The sequence below is a fragment of the Scophthalmus maximus genome, chromosome 4, assembly GCF_022379125.1.
Source record: "Scophthalmus maximus strain ysfricsl-2021 chromosome 4, ASM2237912v1, whole genome shotgun sequence".
NCBI classification, from domain to species: domain Eukaryota; kingdom Metazoa; phylum Chordata; class Actinopteri; order Pleuronectiformes; family Scophthalmidae; genus Scophthalmus; species Scophthalmus maximus.
Genome location: NC_061518.1, coordinates 19,895,001 through 19,902,780, shown reverse-complemented (window position 1 = coordinate 19,902,780; position 7,780 = coordinate 19,895,001). Strand labels below are relative to the sequence as shown.

The 7,780-nt window shown below is 45.6% G+C and overlaps 1 long non-coding RNA gene across 1 annotated transcript; it reads left to right on the top strand.

Moving 5' to 3' along the window:
- Positions 1-2,664: 2,664 nt before the first annotated feature.
- LOC118302602 lies at positions 2,665-4,824 on the top strand. The gene is made up of 3 exons (XR_004790608.1): positions 2,665-2,764; positions 4,015-4,176; positions 4,314-4,824. It is a non-coding gene; the product is annotated as an uncharacterized LOC118302602 (long non-coding RNA).
- The last annotated feature ends 2,956 nt before the right edge of the window (positions 4,825-7,780 follow it).

The following is a 7,780-nucleotide window of genomic DNA, read 5'->3' as shown; positions in this document are numbered from 1 at the left end:
ATTGGCTCCCATGGTGGTGGCAGGCATGGACGAAGGCCCTCAGCCTAATTAGAAAACTAAATACTCTGAGTAATGCCTCACCCCTGGGAATACAACTGCCATATCTCTTACACATGTGATGTGGAAGGACCCAGAATGCCACTGGGGTGTCTCGCTGAAATATCCTGTGCTGTTCCCCTTTGCACAGCTGTCCACACAGACTCATGCACTTAAGACAGGCTCGCTTTCATAGTTAAAATAGAAATTTGTGTCCTAAGTGCTGCAACACAGCTAATGCTAAATATTTAATTCCCGTGGGTGCTAATTATGGTTGAGTACTGGCAACACGGATTCCCCTTTTTCACTCCGCATAACAACTGTAAAAGCAATTTAAGCATTTTTCAATTAATTAAACACATAGTCTTCCAGTAACCTCTTGTCATTTTGCCCTCCAGGACCATAGCTAATTTGTGTAGAATAGAAAAAGGGAAAGGGGAAGGGGTGGGGGTGGCTGCTGTTTTCATCTTGGCAAAATGCTCCTACAAAGGAATTAAAAGGGAAGACACATCATCTTCATGAGGGTTTAAAAAGATCACACTCATATCCTTTTCTTTTTTTTTCAAAAACCCTGTAGTACTGTAAGTGCAGTTTTGAGTGTTATGAACCTTCATATCAGATGACTATAACCACGAGCAAACCAGCCCCCATTATGTTATCAAAGCTGTGTGAGATAGTCTGGCCATGAAGCTAATCCCTGATGTATTTTTAGTCACAACTGACTGATGAAGTGAAATTACTACATCAGTGATAAAATGGGGCTCTCTGAAAAAGCCTTTTACAAGATCACGCGGCGGCCGAGAGAGCTCTTTAAGCTGCCGCCAGTCGAAAATGAACTTGTGCAGCAGCGGCGAAGTGCATGACAATATGGCGGAGATGACTAGTGGGGAAATTAAGATAAGGACACATTAATGCATCTGTATTATGAAATGATCATTTCTGCTTTAAAGTTCTGTTCCCTTTGTGCCAGTGGGCCAGTTAAAAATATCAAACACCCCTGCCTCCATTTAACACAGTGGAGGAAAAAAAGACATAATAGAAGGAAATCTAATCACATTTTATATAAAATATATATCTATGAGCAAATTTGAGGGAAAAATTGCACTTAAATGATGTAAAGTATCAAACTTCATACATCACACAATGAAATATATATATCCTCTATTGTGTGCGTCCCTTTGAGTGCACGTGAGAGCCATTATTAATAAATTGACTTGACTTGACATATTAGGAGGGGTAGTGGCACACCCATCCTCTTATAAAAGGCCCCTGTCACTGCCAGAGATCAGACGCAGGCTGTGAAATCCAGCTAATAGTCATTATGGGATGCCGAGCCCCTGCACATCCTACCTGCTTGCCAAGGCGGCCCGCTCGAACTTCATATTTGCATTGTGTCATCTTATCAGCATTCGCCCAGACAGCGGACGGATCACGCGGCAAACTGACAGCCACGTCGCGAATATCAGTAAATGGGGCTGAGGGAGGAAGAGAGCCAGGAGCATTAGACATCCTGAACTCTGCGAGAAACCCCCCCACCACAAAGACCTGATACAATGGCACAACCTTGTGACACCCAAAGAATTAAAGAAAAAAATAGCCGGAACAATATTATTTTTCTCCTAATGTAAAATTAATGTCCAGGGTCTTTGTAGCATGTGATGCCCCCCCCCCACCTCCTGATCGGAGTGGCGAGGAAGGGTGAACTCTAAGAACCCTGTGTGCTCAGTCACTTCTGGGCCCATGCAGTCAATAAGGCTATTTCTGATCTCCGGATGGCTAGGGTTTCAAAGCCCGTTTAAATGGGCTCCCACAAAGCCGGAAGCACCAACCTCAGTTCTCTCTCTCTCTTTCTCCCTCCCTCTTTCCTCCTCCACTCTTTCTCTAAATATTGAGAGGGAGCTCAGCTTGCCTACCCCCTCGGTGAAGAGAAGGGGAAGCGGGGAGGGGACGGGGGACGGAGGGGGGGGGGGGGGGGGGCGTCCTCTCCTTCCACATGCGGGCTGGTGAGGAAAGACAGGGAAGCGCAGGGTCAGGGCTCCCAGTGCTAAGCTGTGAAAGGCAAACGTTTGGCAGAGTAATTACACGCCGCACTGCTCTGGGAGTGATTAGTGATAGTTGTCTGTTCAAAGTGTTTGGAGCTCACAGCCTTTATGGGCTATGCTTGCCTTCCCCTCCGCCTAATGTTCAGTTTGCATTTGCATCCGGAAGAGAGTTGCATGTGTCAACATAAACAGTGCGCCCTCCGGAGCTCGCCGAGTGTGCACTTGCTTGAGTTTCACCGATGCCCGAAATACATTCGACTTTAATATCCAGGGGGGAGATTATCACATTATTGTGCATATTTCACGACTGATCTATTACGCTTTTGTTAACCCTGACACGTGAGTTAGCCAGGATCTTATTATAAATTTGCATCGCAAAAAAGCATGTGCTCTTAACGTGTTTTGAAACAAACGTGTGTATTTAAAAGCACTTCAAGCTGTATCACTGGGCCTGGCTATGCTCATAGTCGGCCCATTGCGCAAATGACACGATATAATGCCTCCCTCGCCTAAAATCCACAAAAGTCCCCTCCACTCCCAGGTCAGATGACACGGAGATGCATCACAATCAACGTGCTCAGGTGGTGCGGCGGCGGCGGCTGCCAGCCTTTGATGTCCCCGCTGTGTTTGTGTTGGCCAGCCACGCTGTCCCGGCACAACCCGCAGATGTGCCTGCAAGCTGCAAGGTGAGCGTCAGCACTCCTGGGTAACATGTCCAGTTGGGGGGGGGGCAACAGGAAGACACAGATAGAAGGTATAAGGGGTTGGAAAGATTTTGATATCAATATCCTTTCGAGCAAAATTGATTCCTTTCTTTGCTAAACGGAAACATAAAGAGCACCAGCCGGATACATTAGCTTAGTCCTTGAGCTCTGTCCCTTTGAGAACCTGAGATAGACTAGATTATAATCCTATTGACATATTTTGAGGCCTAAAAAAACCCCACCTTAACAAATCAGAATAGTGTTTATCAAAGGTACACGCACCGTCTCGCGCTAATCCCGACAACAAGGGGTCGACTTTGACAGAGGCTGGAGAGTTGGGTGGCAAGGCGAAGGAGAAACAAACACAGCCGCGAAGCAGAGAAGGAAATACCTCGGGGACTTTGTGGGATTGGGGAGGAGGTAAGATGGTACCTGTAGTGCAATCCCCTCCAAATCTGCACCAGGTGTCGGGCATTAAGGGGAGCATCTCCGCTTTGGCTTTCCGTGTCGGCTCAATCACCGGGGGCAGTGTGTCAAACGCCGGACAAAACGGATACTCTCGCAGAAGGAGGAGGAGATGAAGAGGAGGAGGAAGACAAAGATCCTGGGGCTCCGCATGGTGCAGTGGAGGATTTCGGATGGTAAAAGGAGAGTCTGTGCCACATCTAATAAAAGTGCCCTTTTTGTGGGGTTAATTTCATTATTTTGCCTCGATTCTCATCAATGTTTGACATTTAAATATTCAATTACATGTGAAATGAGTCTACTGAGAATACTGTATATTGAGAAGACTGCAGTGAGACAATAAATATGGGGGAGCGCTGGCGAACACTTTGGGTTTTAATGAGTTAAGATAGATTTAGAATAATATCACACTGTATCCCATTGAGATTCTCCGTTAACTACAAAGACAATTGAGCATAGACTATTCCCCGTGCGATAATACAACGCAAGGAGTAACACTATAGAAAACTCAGCTTGATATTAATATTACACTCTCAATCATAAAGACAAGGTCTAAACTGAACACCTGGTACCTTCTCAATTTCAGGCATGTAAGCATTTTGCATGCGCAATTGTCCTGAAACAAAACAGTGGCGGCGGCGGCGGAATACTTCAGTACCAAAACAGAGAGGGGAACACAGAGCCATGCTGGCATCGTTGTTTCCACAGATTATACATGACACACCGAATAAAAGGAGCTGATTGTAAGATGTTTAAATGTATCACAGGCATGGGAGAGGGAACTTAATACCGCAGCACTGGGAGATGGAGAATGTGACTGGGCACGCGTGGAATGCTGAGTAGCAGGAGGAAAACAGCAATCTAAATTTCTAATGCCGAGGATGTTTCCCATTCTGCGTTTATGAAACATGGCTGCCGGGACTACAAAGGTAAGGGGATACAGCATCAAAGTCCGCCCTGACAAAAACAAAAAAGCAACAATGCTGCAGTGGAATGCACAGGCAGAACATAATACTCCACCTCCTCCGTCTCCTCCTCTCCCCTAAGCAGTCTCATTTGATTACAGTGCAGCAGGCCCCGAATCAACCCTGCGGTCCCATTCCTCGCTCCCCGCCATGGCTGCGAGTGGGAGGCAGAACACGACCTGCCAAAGTGGCCGCGGAGGAAGGGAGGAGAGGTGACGTTGTGGAGGAGAATCCCTCAATCGGGGAACAAAAGAACACGAAAAGCGGGCGAGCCGAGGTGTCCGCGGCAGGGGCGGGAAGTGGCTGTTGACCCGAGTGCGGCGACCGAGGCAGAGACTGCATGTCTGATGGCGGCGAGGCAGCGTATCGCTTACAGGCTCCCTCAGCAGAAGCCCCCCGCATGTCCGTCTCCAGCCACAGAGTTTGCCCTCTACTTAAGGCAACAAGAGTCGGGCTCAGCATTACAAGCCTATTAAAAGATACTTTTAATTATGCCCCCCCCCCTCTCCCGGGATCGCTTCTTTGATGAACTCTGTGTTTCTTTGGCATGTGCACTTAGGAATGGCACAACCAGAAGCACGTGTTGTTTTCTCCCTCCAATTAAAGGGCATGTTGACAGATTAAGGCTGCTTCTGGTTTGTGCTCCACTAACGCATTTAGGGAAGATGATGAACAAGGGGAGGGGGGGGGGGTCTCACAGAGAGTCAGAGAGAGAGAGTGAGGCTGATAGAAGGAAGAGAAAAATAGAAAAGAAAAAAAAAACATGCACATGAACCCTGAGGGATTAATGTGTTTACATTACCTGGGCTGTGATCTATCACCAACCTCGTCAACTTCTATTATGCATCACATACATAAGCGAGCAACAGACCTGGGAGCCCTTGCAACTCACTCATACTATTTCAATTGGATTAAGTCAGTGCAAATATCTAGGGCACGGCTCCCACACTGTGGTTTTAGCATTCTGGTAGTCATTTGATTTGTACGTTGTATCACTTTACCTCGTCGAAGGCGTTTGCCGGAGAACCTCCTACGTGCCTCCTGAGCTTTTGAGTTGTATGGGATTTAGATGATTACCATATGGCACCTATATAGCACCTTCGAAAACCAACATGAAATCATCCGAAAGGTCTGGTTTGACAACAGTCGGGCATGGAAGCCCTCGGATTCATGAACCAGAATATACAGGTACACACCAGTGAGAGGAATAAGGGAATGTTAACGGTGTAGATTCACCATCAGCGATGTTCTCCAACGTGAGGTTTACGTTGTCCCAGCTGTAGCAGCAGATCTGTATTGTGTGTAAAACACCCGGTTGGAGAGGTCTGGCCTCAGTGTGTTAGTGCTAACAGTGGAGGCTGCAGCGGGGCCCCGGAAGGGCTCATACTCACACCCAGGCTTCATTATATCCAATCAATATTCATTTAGTCACTGAGCCTATTGACTCGTTTCTGAAGTAATATTACAGGTCATTTGTCTTGTCACGGCACAAGGAGAATTATCCATTTTTATACCACTTGGAAAATGGGGCCGAGTCTGGAAATGCTCTGTGGATACAACTGTAAATAAATATTTTTTGATAAAACACTGAAGGAAAAAATCAATGGGTGCTTCCTGTGATCCATCTCGGCCGAATCAATCATCATCTGCGCAGCTGGCAGTGTGCTGCGGGAGGACGGCGAGTCGGCGAGAGGAGGCTGCAATCTCTGTCTGATACCTCTCATTTTGGAATCGCTTCTCATAATAGGGTCATCATTTCATCACTTAGCCAATCCAGAGGCGTGCCATTCAGCCTTGCGGGGGTCTTGGGGGGCAGGGAGGGGTGAGGGGGGTGCACCCATCAAGAGTAAACTGAACACACACACACACGCGCGCACTCGCTCCATACATCTTCATTCGGGTCAATAAAAGAAAAAGAGATCACAAGAACAGAAAAGAGATTCTCTCTGCTCAAATTGTGTCTCTCCGTGTGATTTTTTAAAGTTATATCAAATCATCAAACCTGATTTGTGTATCAGGTCATGTGAGCAATGGCTGTGAAGTTTATCAAGTAAAACAAAGAGCATTGTTATTTATAATTTAGATAAGTTTAAAATTCAATGTTTTTAAAAGTGGAAATAGGAGCTGACTTTTGTATGAGAACATGTGTTATTTGTGTCCAATAATTGAATGTAACTGGTGCTGGAGTTTAATCTGCAAGTGTGCGTGTGCGTGCGTGTGTGTGTGTGTGTGTGTGTTTGTGGGTTGAGGGGAGCATTTTCCTGCTTGGTGACATAAGAAGACTCCCTCAAAATGGATCTGGACAAATTTAAAAAATAGACAAACAAACAAACAAACAGTTATTATTTTTTAATACATGTTTAAAAAACAACTTTGAAATTAGCACTAGAAATAAACTAATGGTGCAGCGACAACTGACGTCATGGCTACCACGTTCCAATAATCCATAAATAAAGCAGGTCAAATTACTGCTGTCATAATAATCACTTTAATTAAAATAGCTATATATATATATATATATATATATATATATATATATATATATATATATATATATATATGAGATACCAGTTGTTTAGTCAAGTAGCACAGGGCACATATGTTTAATCATTTAATAACCTCCCTCTTCCTAAAAAAAAAAAGCAAGGTCAAAAATAAATTACATCCATTATTTTCAAGCAAATCTCCCCAAAGCATTTGGAGCGAAAAACTGTTTTGAATTTCAATTGGCTTCCGCGTGGCAAAAGCCCTCAGCTAATACATCAAAGAAAAATTGGTGTCAACTAATCGGTTTAGGACACAGATTTAGAATGGTTAAAAAATCCCATGAACACTTCAAGCATTTTTTTTTCTTCCTGTACACCGCTGAAAGGCTCCGGGAGCTGCGCAGCCGCTGACCTTGTGCGCTCAACAAACCTGTCCGCCGCGACATTAACTGACTGTTTAACTCACTCAGCCACGCAATTAGTCCGCCACGACGCATAATGTTGTGTAATAATAGCCTCTATATCCAATTTAGATTACACTCGCTCCCCGAGGCATTTTTAAGTGGCATGCACCATCTTTCATTCACTTCTTCTTCTGTGCCACGTAAAGCCGCCTCCGTGCGTCAAAACCGAGGTCGTCCTCTCAGGGGGGGGAGAAAAAAACGAAAGAAAGAAGGGAGGAAAAAAACAAACAGAATTCGCGATAACGGAGAGCAAGCGACAAACTTTAGAGGCTGCCACAAACATCACGCGTGGAGATTAAGATTGGGATCGTGCGCGAAGTCGATCCACTCTGTTTACGCACAAATGCAGGTTGTCCGCATAGAACCAAATGAATAAATAAATGGAGAGAAGAAAAAAAAGGCAACCCAAACGAGCCATACTCACCTCGCACCTCTCCCCTCGCCAGTGCAGAGCGGAGAGGTGGCAGCAGTTGCCATAACCAGCTCCTGTTATATGCTCCGTGATGTGAAATCATGGGTCCTCCTCCTCCTCCTGCAGAGAGCAATTCTCTCAGGCGACGACTGCACGACAGGACGGACACAGACCTGAACCCCTTCTCACACCACCTCTGTACAAAA